This window comes from Panthera onca, chromosome B4, assembly GCF_046562875.1.
Source record: "Panthera onca isolate mPanOnc1 chromosome B4, mPanOnc1 haplotype 2, whole genome shotgun sequence".
NCBI classification, from domain to species: Eukaryota; Metazoa; Chordata; class Mammalia; order Carnivora; family Felidae; genus Panthera; species Panthera onca.
The window spans coordinates 9,477,838-9,501,889 of record NC_138345.1 but is presented as its reverse complement, the minus strand read 5'-3'; the positions used below and the strand labels follow the sequence as shown (position 1 = coordinate 9,501,889).

The following is a 24,052-nucleotide window of genomic DNA, read 5'->3' as shown; positions in this document are numbered from 1 at the left end:
AAAGAAAAATATTCCTAAAATATTGTGGTTAAACTGTTGATATCCAAAGATAACAAATAAAATCTTAAACTCAGCCAGAGAAAACATACACATTAATAATAGGTGCAGAATGCTATGATTTATTGACTTCTACAAATGAACTATGGAGGCCAGAAGATATTGAAATGACACAATAAAACTACTAAAAGAAAAAAAAAAAGGTGTCAATAATAAATTCTAAAGTTATCCTAAAAAATAAAGTGAAATGAAAACATTTTCAGATAAACAAAAACTGAGAAAATTTATTATCAGAATTGTATTACAAATAATGTAAGGGAAGGTGTTCAGGCTATATAAACATATTTCTTTTCTTAATTTCTTTAAAAGAGAAATGGTAGTCTAAAGAAAAACAAACAACCCCCTTGCAAAATTAACCCCTAAAAACAAGCAAACCATACAAACAAAAAACAAAACTGATTTACTAGTTTATCTCCTAACTAAATTAAAACAAATATCAGCAACAAAAAACAATATATGTAGAAAAAGTCAAAGTATCTAGAAATTAAGTAACGCACTTCTTAAAAACCATGGGAGAAAGAAGCAATCACAAATAAATTAAAATTATCCTGAATGGAATAAAAAATGAAGACAATATGAATGAAAATTTGTGGAACATAGCTAATGTGGTGGTTGGGGAAATTTTACAGCTTCAAAGGCATATATTAGAAAAAGAAAAAAAAGGGCAAAGTCAATTAGGTATGCTTCTAGCATAGAAGGAAGTAAACTGGACTCCCAAAGATATCTATGCTCTAATCCCTGGAACCTGTAAATATGTGACCTTAGATGACAAGAAAAACTTTGCAGATGTGACTACAGCCCTGAGATGGGGAGGTTCTCCTGCAATATTTGGATTGGCCCAATGCCATCACCTGTGTCTCTGCAAGTGGAGGAACTTTCCCAGTTGGGTTAAAGAATAAGATGGAAGAAGGAAGGAAGATTTGAAGGGTGAAAGGGACTTGACACACCATTTCCAGCTTCAAAGGTAGAAGAAGGAGTCCATAAACCCAGAAATTACCTTTAGAAGATGGAAATGACCCCCAGCTGATATCAGCAAAGGAATGGGGTCTCAGTCTACAACTGCAAGGAATCAAATTTTGCCAAAACTACAAACAAGTGAGGAAAGAGATCCTTCTCCCAAGTCTCCTGAAATGAATGTGGCTCAGCTGATGCTTTGGTTTTGGCCCAGTGAGATCTGTCAGACTTCTGATATAGAGAACTACACAGTAAGAAACTTATTAAATTGCTTAAGTCACTAAGGTTTTGGCAATACGCTACAGCAGAAGTAGAAAATGAATGGATGGATTAAAAAAAGCAAAACAGAAAACACTAACTACTAATATTAAGAAAGCCAAAATGCTACCACTGATCCTATAGCACTCAGAGGATATGAGAATATGATAAACATTTTATGGTTATAATTGTGATAGCTCAGATAAAATATACAAATTCCTTGACTAACACAAATGGCCGAAGTTAACATAAGATGAGACAGAAAATTTAAATAATTCTGTATCTATGAATGAAATTGAATTTGTAACTAAAAGTGTTCCCACAAAGAAAACTCCAGGCCCAGCTACCTTACTGATAAATTCTATCAAACATCTAGGGGAAAAAAATCTAATCCTACACAAAATATTTCAGAAAAACAAAGAAGGAAGGATACTTTCCAACCTATCTTATAAGATAAATATTATTCTGAGAGGACAGCAGACACATTCATTAAAAGAGAAGAAAGGAGCCAACCCGTACCTTCATGAACAAAGACACAAAGATCCTTAATAAAAATATTAGCAAATAAGTCCTCAGTATATAGAAAGACAATACCCTTTCATTGTTAAGACTTTCAGCAAAGGAGGAAAAGAAGACTTCCTTATTTGGTAAAGGGTGTGTTGAAAAACCCTTCATGGCCGCTATAAACATTGGGGTACAGGTGCCCCTATGCATCAGTACTCCTGTATCCCTTGGATAAATTCCTAGCAGTGCTATTGCTGGGTCATAGGGTAGGTCTATTTTTAATTTTCTGAGGAACCTCCACACTGCTTTCCAGAGCGGCTGCACCAATTTGCATTCCCACCAACAGTGCTAAATGTCCATCAACTGATGAATGGATAAAGAAATTGTGGTTTATATACACAATGGAATACTACGTGGCAATGAGAAAAAATGAAATATGGCCTTTTGTAGCAACATGGATGGAACTGGAGAGTGTGATGCTAAGTGAAATAAGCCATACAGAGAAAGACAGATACCATATGGTTTCACTCTTATGTGGATCCTGAGAAACATAACAGAAACCCATGGGGGAGGGGAAGGAAAAAAAAAAAAAAGAGGTTAGAGTGGGAGAGAGCCAAAGCATTAGAGACTGTTAAAAACTGAGAACAAACTGAGGGTTGAGGGGGGGTGGGAGGGAGGGCAGGGTGGGAGGGAGGGCAGGGTGGGTGATGGGTATTGAGGAGGGCACCTTTTGGGATGAGCACTGGGTGTTGTATGGAAACCAATTTGACAGTAAATTTCATATATTAAAAAAATAAATAAATAAATAAATAAAAAAAAAAAAAAAAAAAAAAAGAAAAACCCTTCATGGAAATCATACTCTGTGGTGAAAGACTGAATGCTCCCCCTAAGACGGAGAACAAGAAGGGATGTTCATTCTCACTATTTAGATTCAATGTTTTACTGGAAATCCTGGCTATTTCAATCAGTTAAGATGAGGAATAAAAGAAATATAAATTTGAAAAGATGAAGTGTTTTGATCAAAAGTTGACATTGTATTTGGAAAGTCCTAAGAAATACATATGCAAAAAATATGCACTAGAACTAATAAGTAAATTTGTCAGGATAGCATTATGGGAGGTGAGTACACAAAAGCCACAAGTATTTATATATACTAGCAACAGAAGTTGGAAATGAAATAAAAAAAAATACAAGTCCACCTTAATAACATCCAAATGCATTGTATACTTAATTCATAAATTTAACAAAAATGGTAATATACTTGTTTACACAAAGTACAACCCATTGCTGAAACTAAAGAACAACTAAATAAATGTTTATGGATGGAGACTCAAGGTAGTTAAAATGTCAGCTCTACAAATTGAACTATATATTAAATAAAACTCTAATAAAAATTTCAGCAGCCTTTTTGAGGGAAAAATTTACAAGCTAATCCTAAAAATATATGAAAATGACAACAAGTTAGAATAGCCAAAGTAATTTTGAAAAAGAACTTACACTACCTGTTTTCAGGACTTAGTACGAAGCCAAGGGAATCTCTACAGTGTGGAATTGTGAAAGCATAGATTATGTAACTCAACAGAGATTCCAGAAAACAACCAACACATATATGGTCGATTGGTTTTTGGCAAACGGTTCAAGATCATTTAATTGGGAGAAAGAGTTTATCAGTAATGCTATTGAAGCATTTACATATCCATAAAAAAAGATGAACCTTGATTTTTCACCTCATACCAAAGATAAAAATTAACATGGATCATAGATGTATATATTAAAACTGAAATTATAAAACTTATAGGGGGAAACAAAAGAAAAATATTTTTCACTTCCTAATAGGTGATGTCTTAGAGAGAACACAAAAAGTATGAACCATAGAAGAAAAAAATTCATACACTGATTATATAGTATGTTTAATTAGGATTAATCCAAATTGAAAAATATTACTCCTTGAAAGACACAATGTTTTTAAGGTTTATTCATTTATTTTGAGAGAGAGAGAGAGAGAGAGAGAGAGAGAGAGAGAGAGATGGAATCCCAAGTGCAGAGCCCAACACAGGGCTCCATCTCATGAACTGTGAGGTCATGACCTGAGTCAAAAATCAAGAGTTGGACGCTTAACTGACTGAGCCACCCAGGTGTTCCAAAAGATACAAAAAGAAAAGTCACATACTGGGAGGAAATAGTCTCCATACAGATATTTGAAAAAGACTTCTCCCCAAAATATGAAAGGAACTCCTACAACTAAATATTAAGAGAAAAATGGACAAAAGATTTGGACAGACACCTCACAATAAGGCAGTGAGTATATAAAAACATGTTCAGCGTCGTAACTTCTCAGGGAATACTGATTAAAACCATAGTGAGATAGCACCACATACCCATTAGAATGGCTAAAATGGGAAAGAGTGGCAGTTTCAACTGTTGGCAAAGATATCTAGCAACTAGAATCCTGGTACACTGCTGGATAAAGCATAAAATTTTACAACACTTCGGGAAAATGCTTGGTTTGTCCTTATAAAGTTAAATATACGCCTATCATAAGATCCAGCATTCTTACTTTTATCTATTACCTGAGTGAAAAGAACTCCTCCTATGGCCACATGAACACTTGTAGGTGAATGTTCATACAGCTTTGTTGATAATAGCTTCCAAATGGAAACTACCTAAATGCCCGTCAACAGATGAATGGATACACAAAGTATGGCATATTCATACAATGCAGCAACAAAAGAAAATCTACTGATGTGCGGCACCTGGGTGGCTCAATCACTGAAGCATCCAACACCCGATTTCAGCTCAGGTCATGATCTCATGAGTTCGAGTCCTGCATGGAGCTCCGCGCTGACAGAGCAGAGCCTGCTTGGGATTCTCTCTCTGCCCCTCCCCAACTTGTTTTCTTTATTTCTCTCTCAAAATAAAGAAACTTAAAAAAATCCACTGATGCACATAACAATATGTATGAATCTGAAGGCGTTATGCTGAATGAAACAAGCCACACACAGAAGAGTACATACTGCATGAGGCCATTTACATGCAATTTTATAAAATGTAAATTAACCTGTAGTGACAGAGAGCAAATCAGTGGTTGCCTAAAGGCTAGGTGTGGAGCACAGGATTGACTACAAAGGGAGACAAGGAAATTTTGTATGGATGGAAATGTTCTGTACTATGTTAATTTCTGTACTGGTTTCACAGTGAACACCTTTGGTTAAAAACTCCTCAAACTGCACACTTAACATGGGTGCAGTCTATTGTATGTAAATTATACATCAATTTAGTTGATTAAAATCCCTATCAAATATCTTTCAAAATGAAGGGTTTTCGGGATTCACCACCAACCCCTCAATTAAATAGGTCAGCTGTATAATAGATATTCCTAGTATAATAGAAATACTCAAAAGTAGTGCATCTTCGAGGTATGTCTTTACCAGAAAAGCAAGCCATCCCATCTTTATGTTCTTGTAAGAACCTTTAAGAAGATGAATATGCAGAAATCATTATCTCCCATAATGTCATCCGTAGAATATAGGGCTGACTTAATATGCTTATTAATATGTGTATCATATACATATTCATATAAATGTGGTGGAATTAAACATGAACAAGAGAACGAGTTTTGTCCACTTCTCTGTGGTCCGCTTACATCATCCTATAACTCACAGATTCTGAGGAATGCTATTTGTACTGCTCAAGTGCTACTTTAAAAAGTACACAGAGAGGTGCCTGGGTGGCCCAGTTGGTCAAGCGTCGGACTCTTGATTTCGGCTCAGGTCATGATTTCATGGTGCATGAGTTCAAGCCCTGCATTGGGCTCCATGCTGACAGCATGGATCATGCTTGGGGTTCTCTCCTTCCCTCTTTCTCTGTCTCTCCCTCCCACTCTCTCAAAAATGAATAAATAAACATTAAAAAAAAGGTACACAGAAAATTTCACATTGTATGTTGTGGCTATAAAAGCAACTTTAGTAAAACGTTTCCCAGATCCCTTGAACCTTGCTTTCTTTTGGATGATACAGTTCCTTAAGAAAGTCTTGTAGGGATCCCAGCAAAGCCTAAGTTACCTTGTAAGAAAGAACTACCTTATTTTAGATGATCTGGTCCACATTCCAGCAGATTCTGCACATACACAGGACATCAGAGAACTGTCTACTACTGTCCCTACTTGCCATCTAATCCACTGGTTGTGTCTCATCATCTCCAATGATGCCTTATGTCTCCACTCTTCTTGGTGTCTTCATCTGAGTTCTTGAACTTGATACTTATTTGGATATTCTATTTTACTTTTTGGCTCTATTTCTGGATCTTTCTCAGCCTCCCTGACTCCATTCCTCACATTTCTCAGCCAATCTCCTGCACTTCTGTACTGAGACCCAGTTCTGGAGCCCAGCCCAGAGCACAGCCTAAAGTCTACTGATTAGGATAATAGTGACATCCGACATTCATTAAATATTTAATGAACACCTGCTATGTGCTAAGTATATCTTGCCTAGGGATTCAGCAGTAACAAAACAGACCAAAATGTCTGCCCCCATGAAACATCTTTTTAATGGAGACAGTTCTACAATAAATTAATTACACAGTATATGATGCACTATAAAAGAAGTGATAACTTTGGAGAGAAAGCCATGAAGGAGGATAAAGAAGGTTAGAGTGACTTGTACTTACAAAAAGGGTGGTCAGAGAAGGTGATATTTGGGCAAAACATGAAGGAAGTGAACAAGCAATAGATATGGATATCTAGAAGGAGCATGATCTAGGCTTAGAGAAGATCAGGTGCAAAGGTCCTGGAGTAGGAGCAGACCTCAAATGCTCTGTGTATGTAAAAGTACATGAACATGCCTAGAATATTAGGGGATGTGAGAAGCAAGAGTCAGGGAGATATGTAGGGTTATGTTATCCTTGTTGGCCCAGACAACTCCATTTTATGTGGTTGTCCCACAGTGATTATTAATGTTAATGCTTTCACTCTCAAAAGTGTCCAGGTTTAAATGACAAATTACATAGTCAACCTATTTAGTCAAATTTGCAGTACATGAATAGGATATCAAAAATCAAAAGGTATAAAAGGGCATATAGTAAATGCAAGCCATCCTCTCATCCCTATGTCCCAGGCTTCCAGTTTCCCTTCTTGGAAACCAATGTTACAAGTTTCTAAGGCATCTTTATTGCAGTGTCTTGAACAGAGGAGTAACACCATGTGACTTACATTAAAAAAATTGTTAATATATTTAAAATTTTAAATGTTTATTCATTTTTGAGAGAGAGAGAGACAGAGAGAGAGAGAGTATGAGTGGGGAGGGACAGAGAGAGAGGGAGACACAGAATCCAAAGCAAGCTTCAGGCTCTGATCTGTCAGCACAGAGCTTGACATGGGGCTCGGAAAGACAAACCGTGAGATCATGACCTGAGCCAAAGTTGGACGCTTACCCAGCTGAGTCACCAGGGCGCCCCTGACTGACATTTCTAATGGACCGCTCAGGCGGTAGAAGAGATTGCCGTAGAAGCTCGGGGCCAGCTAGGAAGTTACTACAATAATCCAGGGTAGCAAAGAACTTCGTTAACTCTGCTACCTAAAGACATGGGGAAATAGAATCATATATTTTTTTTTTACCTTTAGAAAGAATTAGCATGTGTATCTTTGGGTTAGAACAGCATTGTGTGAGCTCACCAATCTCAATTAGTCTCCCCCATAGTTTCTATCAGAGCACTTGAAGTTTTCCTTCACAGCACATAACGTGACTTGTAAGGACATATTTCGTGGCCATTTGTTTAAAAATGTCTTACATTTTAAGTCTCTTTTTTTTCTTACATTCTTCTTTTTAGTTTATTGAATTCTAGTTGACACAGTGTTACATTCGTTTCAGGTGTAGAACAGTGATCTGACACATCTGTGCATTATGCTCTGCTCATCATAAGTGCAGTTTCCATCTGTCCCCACACAGCACTTCTGCAATACCTTTGACTATATTCCCTGTGCGGTATCTTTCATCCCTGTGATGTGTCCATTCCATACCTGGAAGTCTGTATCGCTTATTCCCCTTCACACATTTTGCACATCCCCAACCTCACCCCATCTAGAAACCACCGTAGTTTATTCTATGTGTTAATGGGTCTCTTTCTGTTTTGTTTTGTGTTTTAGATTCCACATATAAGTGAAATCATAGGATATTTGTCTTTCTCTGTCTGACTTCACTGAGTATAATACCCTCTAGGTCCATCCATCCATTTTTCCAAAGAAGCCATACAGATGGCCAGGAGACACCTGGAAAGATGTTCAACATCACTCTTCATCAGGGAAGTGCAAATCAAAACCACAATGAGTTATCATCTCAAAGCTCTCAGAAAGGCTAGTATCAAAAATACAAGAAATAACAAGTGTTGGTGAGGATGTGGAGAAAAAGGAACACTCGTGCACTGTTAGTGGAAATGTAAACTGGTACAGCTACCGTGGAAAACAGTATGGATGTTCCTCGAAAAATTAAGCAGAGAACTACCACACTATCCGGTAATTCCACAATTTGGCATTTACCCAAAGAAAATGAAAACAACTAATTTGAAAAGATACGTGCACCCTTGTTTACTGCAGAATTATTTACATTAACCAAGATATGGAAGCAGCCTACGTGTCCAAAGGTAGATGAACAAAGATGATGTGGCATTCATAGACAATGGAGTGTTACTCAGCCACAAAAAAAGAACAAGATATTGTCATGTGCAATGGTTTAAGCTTCTTGAGGATCATATATGTTTCTTTAGTCAGTATACATCAGTGTCTTCTACAGAACAGACATTTAAGGACAAAGTTTGAATGAATGAATGAGTGAATGAGGAAATTACACGTGCTATCTTGCCACTCTTCCTACAAAAATAATCTAGGAACAACTAGCCTTCTCTCTACCTCCCTCCATTGACCTGGGTTTCTAAATGATGAATTAACCTTTAGATCAGAATAAAAGGGAAAAAACTTAAACCAGTTTCCCTCTCTCTCTATATCTCATGTATCTCTCTATCTTCATCCTTGTGAAAACAATAGAAAACCAAGGAGGCAGGAAGGAAACAGAGGATTATAAGATTTAGTGTAACTAAGCATTTACATACTTTCTGAGGAAATATATGATGGGTATATTAGAACAGTTTTGGTAATAGGCATTAGACAATATTCTAATTAATGCATAGGTTATAAACTGACTTTTTTGAATTATTTCATCACTCTGAAGTGTTAGGGATTGGTGCACATAAGAATATTTTTATGTGTTGAAAAAAAGCATTGCTATACATCTTAGTTTCAAGGAGAGATATTCTCTTTATTTTCTTGGGTCACATGTGGAAGCATCTCAACAGATGATAGAACAGCATTCCTGATACACACTGACTGTTCTGTTGCAATGTGTCTTTCTAGTCCTGTGGGCAATTTACCACATCAGTGAAGGGAGAACAGGGCACAAATTCAAGGGACTGGCCTAACCACACATCAGCTAAGCACAAATGCACAGGCCAGGACTTGTAGTCAATTAACTCATCGCCCTCTTGTATTTTGTTTGAACCACTTGACCACAGTGGCTGCCCAAACTGACATTCCCCTTTCTCTTCCTTGAAAGTTACCCATCTTCAGCTGGGCAGAGTCAAGAAACTTGACTATTTGATGGGGCCACTTCCTCTTGGCAAAGATGAAGAGACAGAGGCCCAAGAAGATTAATTAACAAAGTCACTGGTAATCAAGTATTAGGATGGATAGCTCCTGATGCCCAGCTCAGTATTTTTTGCTTCTTATTATAGTGAAAAAAATACACAATTGAGACTGCATCAATAAATAATAATAATTTTTAAAAAGCACAAGAAAGAGAAAACACCTATGTGGCTATAGAAAAATTGCTGAAGGAAACGTGAGAAGAATATGCCAGTTCCAAGAGGTTGGAAACAATACATCATAATTTTTCTTGATCCCGGGAGCCTCATACTATGCTGAGTTTGTCATAGGCTAATTAATCAAATTACACTTTTTAGTCTACCAGTTGAACTTCTGCTACATTTGTAAATCCCTGGATGACCAAGATATGGCTATTTCATTTTTCAATTCCCCACAGATCCTAACATAGTTGATACTTAATAAACATTTATAATGAATTGAGCAAATGTCATATTTTCAAAAAGCATTATTTATACTTTTATATTGCCTTTACATTTTCATTCCAGCATCATATATAATCCCATCTGTTTGTATGTCTACGTGTAAAACAACGTTCACCCTCTCCTTAAGGCATTTCCTACTTCAACATCCATGCAGTTATAAGCTGAAAACTATTCCCAAACACCACAAGAACTAAATGGCAAATGCAGAACTATTGTTAAAGAATTTTGCTCTTGAAATTGTAATGTCATAGCATTTCAGCAAGGGAAGACGAAAGGACATTCCGATATTATGCGTGCTTAGATATTGGGATGTGGGGTTATTACTGGTTCTTTTTTATTGAAAAAAAATGGATAGGGTAAAATCTAACTAAAGTAATTTCAGTGTTATTCAATATTTTATTAATGGGGGAAGCATCATTTTAACTGCAGCAATCTATAGAATTATGGACTGATTACTAGTTCAAATGACAGAGTCCTACAGTGAAACCCATAATTTTACATTACATTCTGCAAGAGATGATAGCAGTTCTCCACATATAATGGTATCGCTAGCCCGGAATCTTGTTAACACTCATAGTCTGAGAGGTAGTGCTTATCCTCTCTCGTTCTTATTTTGAATCAGAAAGAAATTTTTTTCAGAGGTCTACTGGCCTTTATTCTTCAGAGATGGGATTTTGGTCAATTAGATATTTTCATGGAGGTGACACCTTGGTAAGAAGTTTAAGAGTTTAAGTAGCATGGTAAAATTATAAGGAAATTAATCTTTTTTTATTAAAAAATAAATTAAGAAATGCCGGTGCCTTGGTTGAACTTGCAGTTAGCTCTTTGTAGCTATTTTAGTCACCGATTCTATGGAAAGTAGCTTCAGAGTTACTTGCTTGTTACTGGGCAACAATTTATTCCAATTATAACTGAAATGTTCCTAATAGACAGTTACTGGCGGATAAAAACAGATTTTAAAAATGAACTACTAAATCCATAGTATTTCCTCTTGATGCAAGAGGCAGAAATTATTCTAACAATTGACACTTTCTAATGTTCTGAGGTCCTTTTAGACATTTCAAGTGATTTGGGGGGCATCAGTGAGGACCCATGGGGTGGCATGGTTCAGAGCTGTTAAATGTAGAAATGACACAATTAGTTTAAACAGCTACAGAGACTAGGGACCAAATGTTACCAGAGCATAGAATGCCATATTCTCTATCAGATGCAAATGACATACAATCTTCAAACTTTCATAGGAGAGTTTTCTTTAAAAAAGGTCTTAATGGCCATTTGGCAACTATATTCTCGACAGTCTCCCTATTACTTTTTTTACTTATCTATTAAACACAAAAAACAAAACACAAAATACCATAGTTAACAAACAACAATGAAGAACAGCATAAAATATCCCTTGATATCTTACATGTATTTTTCTTTTTTTTTCCAATATATGAAATTTATTGTCAGATTGGTTTCCATACAACACCCAGTGCTCATCCCAAAAGGTGCCCTCCTCAATACCCATCATGTATTTTTCAAGGTAAAAAAGAGAAAATCTCTATTCCTAAGTTTCTTGACCCAAATCCAGCCCAACTCACAGACAAGCCTAAACCTTCCCATGTATATTCCAGCTTCCGAGGAGAGTCTGGAGAAGCTCAAATGAAGTTTGCCACATGGATATATTTTCAAATGAGATATTTGGTTTGCAAGAAAGGTTTTTTTGTGTTCTTCCTGCTCTATAATATTAAAATGCAGTAAAAAAAATACACTGACCGTAGTTGCCAACTGACATAAAATTTACATGTGTCAAAGGAAGGAGTACATTGATTATGGATTTAACCTTGGGAACTTCATCACATAGTCAACAGTTACGTGTTTTGAAATGTGTCTTAAAGGATCAGATCAGTTCTCATGGAAATCAGGAGAGATGTTGCTGAAAATTTATACCATTTAGCTTCTGTTTCTCCCCGTAACAGAATAACAGGCAAGAACATTTTCAGCCCCAGTCCCAGGCAGAGTCTATAGAAATACTTGTTGAATTTAATTGGGTTGAATTAAAATTTGTCCTTTTCAAGAATAAAGTTGGCATCTCCAGTTCAAGGTCCCCAAATGATCTAGGCTCTCCACAGTTGACTGTCTAATGAACTCCTGACTAGTTACAGATCAAAGGGATTAAAATGACTTTACTCAGCACTCACTTGTGTCTGTTTCATTATCTGGACTAAGGAAGTCTAGGATAATTACGGTGTTACTTAAAAAAAAAAGTTTCATCGTTGTACTTCCTGTTTGGTGAGTAAACAACAGAACAGTTATGGTCTGTAACGGACCTATTAAAACCCTAACACCCCTACAAACGAGTAAGTTGGAGAACTCAAGCATTCTCCCTGACAGGACACTGAAATGTCAACCCTAAACCATCAACAACTCATTGCCATAGTGCGACAATCTTAACCTTGTTAAAACTGGGTGACCAGTCAATTCGCAGAGAGAAGCATCATCAGGATACCTAGGAATGCTGTTATTACCCATTATAAGTATGACGCGAGGGTCACATATCAGGCAATTACACCTTTTCATTACATGCTAACCCCTCACGGCAGGGATGCCACGCTTATGACTGCATTAGACAGACAAAGCCTTCAGCTCTTTAAAAAAAAGAAAAGCCAAAAAAAAGCAGGGGGGGGGGGGCAGGAAAAAAAGGAAAAGATAAAAAAATTAAATTCGTTTTCTTACCAGCACGTTGCAGCACAAATTCGCTCACAGGAGTGTTGCCTTTACAGGTTTCTCTTTTAATTATCCTGGAAGCAGGGAGACAAAAAAAAAAAAAAAAAAAAAAAAAAAAAAAGGCAAAGAAGAAGAAGCAGGGTGGTTAAATTAGCGTGCTGGAATCTTTTCAGTTTGTCGCAGAGTAGAAAAATAAAAAAGGGGGAAAAAAAGGCTCAGTAATTTAAATTTGCTCTCAGTTCAGGCTGCATCGTTGGGTCCCGCCCCTTCTTCCCGCTGGGTTCCACTACCTGCAAGGCTGGAATTGACAGCTACTGTGCAAACAAAAAAAGGAAACAAGCATGCTGGGACCATTCTGACTGCTGTTTGGGTCTCACTTGTCCTGACAACTAAAAATCATCAGTGGAAAGGTATTCTACATTTTCTACTTGAAGGATTTTTGCATGCAATTCCCTTCCATGTTAAGGATACACATACAGCTCATGATGATGGGGTTTGATTACTGTTTGGGTTTTCTTTTTTCCTTTCATTGTTTTGTTTTTCTAAATATGTATAATAATCATAGTTACTGTTATTATTTACATTTTTACTGTTTTCAGCTGTTCAGTGTCATTCTTTGCATTTCTTACTGTCCTGTCCTCCTCTCCAAGACATGTTCTCTCCTGTGTTTTCCTTTCAGTCATAAACACTGAAATTTCTAGGGACGGTAGAAATGCCAAGATTAACAGAGTTGCCACTTCTCATTTGAATGCTTTTTTTTTTTTTTTTCTATTTTTGAGCATTTAGTATTGAGAATAGTTCAAGGGACAGAAGGGCCTAGGAAGGAGATTCCATAAGCACCAGAAACTTTTAAAAAGGATGAGATAATAAGGCAAAAAGCTCATTTTCATATTTATGAATGAGGCAAATAGCTACAAACCATATACGGAGATGGGGTATACATTGCATATTTAACCTTAAGGCGTAGAAAACCACTTTAATTTTAGCCAACGAAATAAAATGGCTACTTCATGTGCAGCATATTCTGTCAGTGTGTAGCAGGAGGAATCATGGGAGATAATAAAGCCCGTCCTTCTGTCAGAACGTAAATAGCTTATGGAGGATTTTCAGTAAGTTTTATTGTTGTTGTGGTTGCTGTTTGCTAAACTTTCACTTCAGGTGAGGCTGCTGTAGGCTACTTTGGTATGGAAGCTATGACATGCCTGCACATGTACGGATTATCTACACGTTAGCCTCTTCATCTGAAGCACTGCTTCTAGAATGGTATATATAGCACTGGGTCTCCTATGAAAGCACGGACTTTCTTAGATAATCCTCCTGCTCCAACCGAGTACTGTGCTGAGCACTGTGTCACGTGACATAATCAGGGTGCCGCGGTTAAGGCGTAAAGGATAAAATGCACATGGTTCTTTGCTAGTGGCTGCTAACATGAAGCAAAGTTATTCGTACAGATGTGACAGCATTTAATTTACTTTTACTTGTTAGGTTTTGTATTTTTAAAAACCTTTTCCTCTTATCCCTACCTCAAGCCGTTTAAATGCATTTCACTGTTCCTGCACAATATGGAGAAGCCCTGAAAGCCAACAGTGAGCCTGACCTAAGGGACTTGACTTTTTAAAGTCAGATTTTCAAAAGAGAAATGATTTGCAATGTAACTGAAATAAACATGATTTGGCTTTCTCAATTGGTAAAACCTTAGCTGAATATCAGATATCCATATTGTCATTTGAAATTTCACCCTAAAGTCAAACCAACCAAAAATGGAAAGACTGAGGAAGCAATGAGCAAAACTATATATTTGCCTTGTATTATAAACTTTATCAGGATTACTTTTCTGGTAGCAATGAATGCCTTTACTCGACTCCCATGAGCAGCTATAGCGTAGAAAAATAAGGCAGCTCAAGTACTCAAGAAGCCATGTTAACTTCCCAGGTAGTTAGGCAATCAGCTTTAATGAAACAGTGGTAAATTACACCAATGTGCTAATTATGGTACTTTGTCACAGCATAAAATGCAATAAAACCAACCCATGCTTTGGCTTGGAAAGTGTTATGCATAGATTTTTTTTCAAAAGATTTAACAGAAGAGAGGTTTTATTTTCCTAAAGCATTCTGTAATTTCAAGTGGAGTTTTCGCAATCCTTTTCTGTAAAAGAAGGCTTCTAGGAAGATATGTAGAGCTGAAAATATATAGAAGAAAAAATATATGTAGAAGAAAAAAATATGTAGAAAAATATGTACAAGGAAAAAATATGTAGAGCTCGAAAAAAGCAATGATAATGGCTTTTTAAAACTGGTGTCTTACCTTATAATTATACAGTTTTATGATGACATGCCAATATTAAATACTTTGGTATCATTGTGAAAACATAACACACATAGAACATATTAGGATATATACAAATATACACAGAGCTGCACATGTTGGTTTATATTCTGAACATCTCTGTTTTAAATGAAGAAGAATATTTTTACATTGTCAATGCTGACTGAGTGCAGTTAGCAGAATAGCAGTCTCAAGCAAATAAAAAATCCCGACACTGAACCTTAGAGAAGGAATAGGCTTTAAGAAATGTATGAATGAGCCCTGTGATTTCACTGGACATTGAACCTGTGACTGCAGAAGTTACTGCTTGGTGTTGGGGGACTGAGTACCATCTTACTGGGTATCTCATAACCAACCTGGGAAAAAAGTCACTTCAAAAATACCCTACTGAATTGTTAGGAGTTCTGGGTAGGCATATACATTTATATGGCTTTCAAATCATGGAAAAGTGCCTTAAAGAAACACACTGAACAAGTGTATTGGAAATGTTTTTTAGAGAAATTCTTTCAATAGTTTTAATGTCATACACGACTTAAATGTTCATTCTCAGAGAAACTTAATGTCAGGATGGGAAATGCTAGTTCATTTTTTTAAAGTGTATCACACGAATACATTTTTATCTTCTCAGTTATAGTTGACAATTTTTTCAAACTCACTGCGTATTTTAAAATTATTTATTACTTTTTGATAAATGTCTCCCTCATTCTGGATCAACTCTCTTTAGCGTGATTTTACTGTTTTGTCTTTGGGGCAGTGAAGCACTTCCTAGTGAATGGTAAAATGTGATCCTGATGTCTTACTGACTACACTACCCAATGAATAATGGTTTCTTATTTCAGTAGGGTTCTGAGAAATTGCTTATATTTATTATATTACTTAATTAATATAATTAATCCCTTTAAATGTGAATAACTAAAAAATACCTCACCACTGTCATAAAAATTTATCTGCTACTCTTGGATTGTCTTTTTTTTTTTAAGTTTATTTCTTTACTTTGAGAGAGACAGAGACAATGCCAGTGGGGGAGGGGCAGAGAGAGTGGGATAGAAAGAATCCCAAGCAGGTTCCACACGGGATTTGAACTCATGAAACCATGAGATCATGACCTGAGCCAAAAACCAAGAGTCAGATGCTTAACCAACGGAGCCACCTAGGTGCCCCACTCTTGGGTTGTCTTTTGAAACATGTTTCCATTATTAAATCAATTTTATTACATTTACGAAAAGTAAGTTTGAGTTTTTGAACACACACTTTACACACACAGACACAGAATTTTGGTTTTAAGGAGGTTTTCACTATCATTTCTTTAGGACCAAGTAAATACCCAGTTCAGTCTGGGTGTTCAGATTATGAAAGTATTAACTCAGAAAATGACACTTGGCCTAGGACAGAACCAAGACTGTAGGGTACCTCAGACTTCCCTACCCTGCTAACTAACATAGTCTCACACAGAAGCAAACATCTGACAAATGGAAGTATGCTTTTAGATTGAACTCAATGCTGAAGTGTAAGGGAGCCCCTCTGGGTATGAGCTCAAATGGCTAAACATAATGTCTCTTCATTAGTGGTGCCGGGAACACGTGATACCTGAAGAATAACGGTGGTTTAAAATGGGAAACAACGTTAAATTCTATTTATACATTGCTCTTCTGATAGGCATAGCATGCACACAAGATGTAAGAAGAGGACCCGGTAAACCACAGAAAATACAGAAAAGAACACCCAACTTAGACATGTAAAAAAATAGAGCACTTTATTTGTTTGTTTTTAAAATTTTTTGATATTTATTTTTGAGAGAGAGAGAGAGAGACACAGAGACAGAGAGCGAGTGGGGGAGGGGCAGAAATGGAGGGAGACAGAATCCGAAGCAGGCTCTAGGTTCCGAGCTGCCAGCCCACAGCCTGACGTGCAGCTGAAACTCATGAACCGTGAGATCATGACCTGAGCTGAAGTTGGATGCTTTGACTGGGCCACCCAGGCACCCCCCAAATAGAGCATTTTATAGAAATGCTCATTTCTTGATTAAACTGGCTGTTGGAATTTTGTGGAACAGATTGGAAAGGAGAAAAAGCTTCCTTAAAAATCAGTTGGTGAGAGATTATGGTCTGAGAAAGTTTAAGCAAAGACGAAAGTCCAGGGAAATTCAGGTCCCTGTACTGACCAAGGTGACATAGGGCTTATAGAATACGATCAGTAGAATACACTGGAAGGAGGGGTGACTTCTCCCTTGGATACAGAGGTGGACAGCAGCACAATTCACCCTGTGGGGGCTGCAGGGAGGTGCAAGTTTTGCATAGTGAGGGATGGTGTGGCTAGTTTGGAGCATGCCCATTTGAGAATTCAGCTGGACAAAGTACAGAAGATGGCCGGTGTCTGACTCTAGCTGCCAAGACAGGGATCAGTGCAGAGGTGATAATGATGAGAGTTATGAGCATAGGGCAGAGAGCACATAGTGATGAGCTCTTCAAGAGAATGCCAAGAAATGAGAGAAGAATTTCAGGGATGGTGAAGGTGGAGCTCAAGTGACAGATGAAGAAGTGACATCAGAGGTGAGAAGAAATGTGGAGCAAGATGGGGTCAAAAGATTCCAGAGCATCAGATTCTTCAAAGATTGCAAATATATATAACCTGGACTGGCATAGACTAGAAAATGCTGAGGAAACAGCAAGCTGAAGGCTCTTGGCAAAGCGATCTCGTTATACTGGTGGTGGGGTCAGCTGCCGGATAGCATTGGTAAAAAAAAGGAAATGCCAAAGGCAAAACTTCATGGAGTTAACTACAACACAACTTAATCTAATTAGAATTTATTAACCATTTTACAGCAGTTCTATTTGGCAATGTAGTCCAGTTTAGGTTGAGATAGTAAGGGACACAATGAAACAAGACTTCCAGGTTCTTATTCTCGATCTAGTTAGAATATATGAAAATCTAATTGGAGTATACTTGGGCTTTTTTCATAAACACAGTAAAGTACTGTAAATGTATTTTCTCTTCCTTATGATTTTCTTAATAGCATTTTATTTTCCTCTAGCGTACCTTATTGTAAGAATACAGTATATAATACATGTAACATAGAAATATGTTAATTGACTACTTTTGTTATCAGTAAGGCTTCCTGTTGACAATAGGTTATGAGTAGTTAAGTTTCTGTGGAGTCAAAAGTTCTACACAGATTTTCGACTGTGCAGGGGTCGGTGTCCCTAACCCTTAGGTTGTTCAAGGGTCAATTGTATATACAATTACATTTAAAGGTTTATTTTAGGGGCGCCTGGGTGGCTCAGTCGGTTAAGTGTCCGACTTCAGCTCAGGTCGTGATCCCACGGTTTGTGAGTTTGAGCCCCACATCGGGCTCTGTGCTTACAGCTCAGAGCCTGGAGCCTGCTTCGGATTCTGTGTCTTCCTCTCTCTCTCTGCACCTCCCCTGCTCATGCTCTGTCTCTGTCTCTCAAAAATAAATAAATGTTAATTTTTAAAGGTTTATTTTAGAAATCTTTCTCATGTGGAGAAAATTGTGATATGACTGAAAAGACAGCACACGTAAATGTGTATATGGCAATCCCTTCTTACCAATATATAGCATTTAATTTGGCAGAAACTGTATTTGTACCTAATTTTAAAGATGATTTATGGCACACCTAATAGACCAAGGGAATATTTGTTGGATAGCCATGTCTATACATATGAAGGGCACTATAATGCATCTTGTATTTAAACAAACAGCCCAGGAATCACACAAGCACACATGTAAAGTATCTCTTCAATTGTTACATTATATAATTGTTCATTCTGATATGAACTGGAATTATCCCATCCTTGTTTCAGGTTCTTCACTGTAGTCACTGCTCATGACTTTTCCCAAATTAAAATCTTTTCCCAAATTAAAATCTTTATCAATTGATCTCTAAGGAAGTTTAACCCTCCCATCTTACGGATGTTCTGCAAAATGCTCTGCAACATATTTATATTATCTGATACTGTTAGGAAGGCAGATTTAAATGACTTGCTATTTTGGCACATTAGCAAAGGAATATAGAATTTCATTACAAAACTCATAATTTCTTCCCAAGCCAGTGGTGAGTAAGTCTTTGTAAAGCAGAGTTATTTTCCCCAAACCATGATTATCTGCATCTATTAGAATTGACATAATTCTTCTTTTTTAGAAATAGGAAGAGAAACAAAGGGGGTGATACAGTGGAGAAGATCAGATGTGAATCCGAAAAATCTTCTTTATCTTTTTCTGAAATAATTTCCCATTGTCATTTAATTTAAAGCTGTTTCAAACTTGAGGATTGTAGGTACAGTTCTCCTGGATTCTGAGTTAACTTCTGGATAACACTTGCTACATTGTGCATAACATGTTACAATTTTTATTTATTTATTTAGACAGCAGTTGAACAATTCATAGTTACATTTTTTTTATGCTCTGTCTTGTGCCCTCTCCTTTTTCTGCAACAAGATATAAACTTGTAGCATTTCCATTACTTGCCAAATGCAGTCCAATATTTATCATTGTGTAAAAAAATCAAAACACAACAAAATAAACAAGCAACGATAAAACTAACTACCCCTAAGCTTGCTATTGTGAAAAGAAAAGGTCTTGCTTTATAATTTTGATGAAAAGGTAAGCCAGTACATTTTCATAGAAATATATTTGTATATTTTATTTTCCAAATGGTTTAGTCAAATGCAGACATGATGTGCTTAAATGATCCTGTGTCAAGACTGCACTGAGTAAAAGTGTCTTAAAGATCTATGTGCACCTTTATATGAAGTTTGTGTCTCATCATAGGAAATCACTGAAGTATTTTAAACAGGAGTAAGATATAATTATATATGTATTGTTGAAAAACAAATCTGTTAGCAGCATTTACAATAGGTTGAAGTGGTGAGAATTCCTTCAATGATATATTACGCCAATAATATTTTATCTTGCTTGGTTAAAAAACAGATTTAAGGTAGTTTACAGGGAAACATATAATTCAGCAATATAAAACATAATTTAATGATACTGAGGAGAGAGAAAAATAAAGGTACATATGCAAAGGAAATCAGGAATTAAATTAATGAACACAATGATACTGTAATATCATAGAAGTTAAGAGGCAATTTGGTTCTAATATTCCCAACCAATGTGAAATAGAAAACACAATCAGCTTCATGTGTCATACTGTTCATAAGATTAAAATAAACCAGTTGTTGGGGCACCTAGGTGGCTCAGTCATTTAAGAGTCCACCTCTTGATTTTGGCCCAGGTCATGATCTCATGGTTGTGAGAGCAAGCCCCAGCGGGCTCCATGCTGAGTGTGGAGCCTACTTGAGAGTCTCTTTCTCTGCCCCTCCCCCACTTGCTCACACATGCTCTCTCTCTCTTTCAAAAAAAAAACAAAACCAGAAACACAACAGCTGTTGAGAAATACAGATATTTGAGATGAGAAATTAGAAAGCTGTTCCTCTCAGTTTCTCCCAGAGAGGTCCCAAAAACCTCCTCAACACAAACATTTATATCTTATATACAATGGGCCTGGTTTTAGTCATAAATGGGCCAAACTTCTTATATCAAAGCTTAAAGTGATTATAATTTAGGCTGAAAACTAATCAAATGCTCCACCTCAGCGCTAAAACAAACCAGGAAAACACTGTAAGCAATTAACTAGTCAATTAAATAAATATTAAGACCTTAATTTGTGTCAGACCTTGTCCTAGTTACTAGAGATACAACTGGGAACAAGAACCAATATTTTCTTTCAGACAAGTGGGGATGAAGACAAGTTGATAGACAACCAAGACGAGTGATAAGTGTAAGGATGGGAAAGTGTATAGCCTGATATGGGTGGACGAAGAAAGGATAGTGTCAACTGAGGCTCAAGGAATCCAAGATGGCTTCCAAGGGGAAGTGACCTCTACATAGCATCCTGAAGAAGAAAAAAGTAAGGAAAGAAGTTACTAGGAAAATGGAAATAGATAAAACTGTCACACTCAAAGGGAACAAAGAAATGGACGACATTCCTCAAATGAATTAGGATTTGTATCTCCAGTGCATACAACAGAGCAATCTAAAAAAATTCTAAATCAGTTCCTAAGTAAAAATAAATAATCTCTTAACCAAAGTTGATAGAATGCTACTTGCTGAAAACAGTTAATGTCATTTACCCAGAACTTATGACAAGTATTGTATTGACTCTTGGAACTCAGAAGCATTCCCATTAGAATCAGAAAGATAAGAGTGATTTCTATTATCTTTGTTATTCAGCATTTTCTTAAGGATTCTAAACAATAAATGAAATGAAATCATGAAAAGATAAGCAATGTATATTTTGAAAGGGAAGAAACAAACTGTAATTTCTTCTTTTCAGATGATATACTTATCTGTAGAGAAAATGCAAGAGACCCGTACATATAAATATAACCATTTATAACTAACAGGAGATCATCAAGATCATTGATGAAAAATACATAAAAATTTAAGAATATTCCTACATTTCATCAATAAGCATAAAATTTAGTGGAAAACACAACCCTCTAAATACTAGGAACCAAACTGTGAAGCCTTGAGGAACAGACTTAACAAAAGATGTGTAAGATCTTCTTGCACAAAATTATAAAATATTATTGAAATAAATAATATAGGATATGAAAATCTGAGTTACAAGTTACACGAGGTTATAGAGATCTAATATTCCTCAAATTAATCTATAAATGCAAGGCAATTTTAGTCAAAATCTGATACATTAGAACTCAGGGAAGATCTAAAATCTATTGCTTGAACTGTGCACCATATCTTTTCTATAAAATAGTGATTTCAATTTCATAATTTTAAAATAATTTTATCACATTTACATGAATTAAAGGAGAAAACAAAATAAGCGTGTTAACAGATGAAGTAAAATTGTCAAGACTGACAGCTTATAAACTGTCAAAATGTATGTAAAAATAGAGTGCTGTAATAAATATAGGAAACATCTAAATAAATGTATTCAAAACTGTAGAGTGGAATAAGAAAATATGAAGACATCCCTCACAATAACCAAAATCTCTGTGCATTTCCCCTTCCCCAGGAGTAGCGCCCTGTCTGAGCCCGGACCAGACTTGGTGTTTATCATATGCTTAGGACTGAAAACTGCTTGCACGGATAGCCTAGGACTTCCCTTCACCCCTGTTTCTTTAGAAATTGACTCCCTTTAGTCCTCACTGCTTCTATAGCTCTATGGCATATTTAAATATTTTTTATTTTATTTATTTATTTATTTATTTATTTATTTATTTATTTATTTAAATATATGAAATTTATTGTCAAATTGGTTTCCATACAACACCCAGTGCTCATCCCAAAAGGTGCCCTCCTCAATACCCATCACCCACCCTCCCCTCCCTCCCGCCCCCCATCAACCCTCAGTTTGTTCTCAGTTTCATTTTATAATGTACCTGGCTTTTCACACTCATTTCATTGGGAGGATTGTCATGCTGTGAACAGCTCCATCCTATCCTTCCCCAAATATAATGTTATTTCTGTTTATTTTAAAGTTTTAGATGTATGATATCATGCTGCATTTAGTTTTCTGAAATTTGTTGTTTCAGTTAGATTTCCACTAAGCATATAGAAGTTGTAGCTGTAGATAATGAACAGTCACTCAAGTAGAAGATTCCATTCTTAATACTACATAATTTTTCTACTCTTCTACTGATAGGTATTTGGTTTGTTTCTAGATTTTTGTTTGGTTCTGGTTATTATAAAAACTGCATATATTATGTCATTGTTACAACAAATATTGCACATTTCTAGTTATTTTGCTATTATGAGAGTGGACACTGTTGCAAGGCAATAAAAGCCCCAGATCTTTCAGAGGTAAAAGGATTGGTATCCCTCACCTAGCAAGCAACACCAACACAGATCAGCTAAAATATGGGGTGAGAGTAGGGAATCTTAACATATATATAAGAGTTCCAGAAGGTAAGAATAGAGAGAATCAATGAGGTTTAATATTTGGAGGGGTAATACATGAAAATTTACCAGCTATGCCATGATGAAAAATATGAAACCACAGCTTCAGAAAGCACCCAAAGAAAATGAATAAAAAGAAACGTAAGATGATATGTAATGATGACAAAAAGGTCAAACACTGTTAAAGGAGTCTTCGGTTTCCAGCCAAGATGTAAGAACTAAGTGTTGGACTTAGCTTCCTGCTATGAAGAACTATAAATCTGGGTAGAATGTATGAAACTGTGTACAGATATTAAACCATAGGTAGCTCAGGTCTGTCATCCCTGAGACAGAAACCCCTGAGGTAAGCACCATATTTACCCTAGCTCTCTGCATAGGAAGTGACCCCTAAATGCAACAGAGAAGAGTAGAGCTAAAGCAGAGTATCAGGGTCTCACTGACATGAGGAGGCTAAGAACAGATTTCAAGGCTACTGAAGCAGCTAAAATGTGCAGAACGGCTGCCAGAAAGGAGGAGGCAATGGAGAGAGGGAATCCTAGGAGTTCCTAGGATTGCCTGGGAGAGAGTGGCTGCCTCAAGGTTGGGAGTGGAACCAAAAGGCTGCATAGTTCTAGGAAATACTGATGTCCTGACTCAACCATAATTGAAGGACCTTGTTACTACTGTGGACATTCAGCTGATATCTCAGCACAGTTATACCTGAGGGGTAACGATCATGCCCCAAAGTAACTGTGATGGTTCTTAACAAAACCTAGAACTAAGTTTCAGCAAAATCATTAAAGGTGCCAGAAAATTAATTTCCCATTTTAATAAAACACAACATTCCTTACAAAGAGACATTAAACCAGACCTGTTGTAACTGATCATCCTTCCCAAATTATATTATTGCATGCTCTCTATACAGTAGAATAGGCAAGAAAATGAATTTGGCATTTATTTAACCTAAAATAGACATGACAAAAGAAACAGTAGGACAACAGTAGATGGGACGGATAGAAAACAAACAGAAATATGGCATAATAAACTCCAAATATGTCAATAACTACATTAAATGTAAATGAATCAAACACTTTCATTAAAAAGCAGAGAGTAGCAGATTGTATAAAAAAGTAAGAATCAACAACATACATTCTAGGAGATACATTTTGAATTATAAACCACAACTAGGCTTAAAGT

The 24,052-nt window shown here is 36.5% G+C and overlaps 1 protein-coding gene and 1 long non-coding RNA gene across 3 annotated transcripts in view; one reads left to right on the top strand and one right to left on the bottom strand.

Annotated features, from left to right (window-relative positions):
- CELF2 (CUGBP Elav-like family member 2) overlaps positions 1-12,697 on the bottom strand; it is an 844,193-nt gene extending 831,496 nt beyond the window's left edge. Inside the window, exon 1 of the mRNA XM_078450445.2 lies at positions 12,622-12,697. The gene's annotated coding sequence lies outside the window, so the exon portion shown is untranslated. The remainder of the gene's footprint in view (positions 1-12,621) is intronic.
- Positions 12,686-24,052, top strand: part of LOC132695101 (uncharacterized) — a 57,191-nt gene continuing 45,824 nt past the window's right edge. Inside the window, exon 1 of one of the 2 annotated variants that reach the window (XR_009617726.3) lies at positions 12,686-13,022. This is a non-coding gene — a long non-coding RNA (uncharacterized LOC132695101). The remainder of the gene's footprint in view (positions 13,023-24,052) is intronic. The other variant, XR_009617725.3, reaches the window with a different exon arrangement.